Source organism: Pteropus vampyrus, unplaced genomic scaffold, assembly GCF_000151845.1.
Source record: "Pteropus vampyrus isolate Shadow unplaced genomic scaffold, Pvam_2.0 Scaffold4, whole genome shotgun sequence".
Lineage (NCBI taxonomy): Eukaryota > Metazoa > Chordata > Mammalia > Chiroptera > Pteropodidae > Pteropus > Pteropus vampyrus.
Genome location: NW_011888785.1, coordinates 23,223,872 through 23,225,690, shown reverse-complemented (window position 1 = coordinate 23,225,690; position 1,819 = coordinate 23,223,872).

The window sequence follows — 1,819 nt, the reverse complement described above, 5'->3', positions numbered from 1 at the left end:
TAGATATGAATTTTCAAGTCTTTGTGTTAAATACCCAGTAGAGAGATTGCTGGATCATATGGTACGTCAATTCTTAGTTTTTTGAGGAACCTCCATACCGCTTTCCATAGTGGTCATACCAATTTGCAGTCCCACCAGCAGTGCATGAGGATTCCTATTTCTCCTTAATCCATTTTGAGTTAATTTTAGTGTGTGGTGATAGCAGTCTAATTTCATTCTTTTGCAAGTGGCTTTCCAGTTTTCTCAGCACCACTTATTGAAGAGGCTTTCCTTTCTCTACTGTATATTTTTGGCGTTTTTGTTGAAAATTATTTGCCCACATAAATATGGGTTTATTTCTGTACACTCGATTCTGTTCCACTGGTCCATGTGTCTATTTTTCTGCCAGTACCATGCCGTTTTGATTACTGTTGCTTTATAGTATAATTTGAACTCAGGCAGAATGAAGCCTACAGCCTCATTCTTTTTTCCCAGAATGGCTTTGGCAATTCGGGGTCTTTTGTGCTTTCATACAAATCTGATGCTTTTTTGTTCTATTTCTTTACAAAATACTGATGGGATTTTGATGGGGATTGCATTAAATCTGTGTAATGCTTTAGGTAATAAAGTCATTTTAACTATGTTGATTCTTCCAATCCAAGAACACGGATTATCTTTCCATTTCTTTATATCTTCTTCAATTTCTTTTAATAGCGCCTTATAGTTTTCATTATATACGTCCTTCACATTTCGTTAGACTTATTCCAATGTATTTTTTGTTTTTGTTGAGATTGCAAAAGAGATTATTTTTTCCACTTCTTTTTCTAACACTTCATTATTAGAATATAGGAATACTATGGATTTTTGAACATTGATTTTGTATCCAAAGACTTTACTGTATTTGCTTATTGTTTCTAGCAGTGTACTTGTGGAGTCTTTAGGGTTTTCTATATAGAGAATCATGTCATCTGCAAATAGTGACAGTCTGACTTATTCGTTTCCTATTTGGATGCCTTTTATATCTTTCTCTTACCTGACTGCATTCTCTAGGACCTCCAATGTTATATTGAATATGAGTAGTGATAGTGGACAGCCTTACCTTGTTCCTGATCTTAGAGGGAAGGTTTTTAGTTTTTCACCATTAAGTATAATGTCGGCTGAGGGCTTATCATATATGACCTTTATTATGTTAAGGTACTTTACTTCTATACTGATTTTATTAAGTGTTTTGATCATAAATGGGTGCTGTATCTTGTCGAAGGCTTTTTCTGCATCTATTGATATGATCATATAATTCTTATTTTTTAATTTGTTTATGTGGTATATCACATTAATCAATTTGTGTATATTGAACCATCGCTGTGCCCCTGGGATGAAGCCCACTTGATCGTTGTGTATAATCTTTTTAATATGTTGCTGTATTCGATTCGCTAGTATTTTATTTAGGATTTTTTGCATCTGTGTTCATGAGAGATATTGGTCTATAGTTTTCTTTATTTGTGTTATCCTTACCAGGTTTTTGTATCAAGGTAATATGGGCCTCATAAAATGAGTTGGGAAGTATTGCTTCTTCTTCGATTTTTTGGAAAAGTTTGAGGAGAATAGATATTAAATAATCTTTGAATGTTTGGTAGAATTCACTGATGAAGCCATCTAATCCTGGACTTTTACTTTTTGTTAGGTTTTGATGATTGTTTCAATTTCCATACTGCTGATCAGTCTATTTAGATTTTCCAGTTCTTCTTAATTCAGTCTAGGAAGGTTGTATTTTTCTAAGTATTGGACCATTTCTTCTAGGTTATTGAATTTGGTGTTATATACTTTTTTTTATAGTATTCTT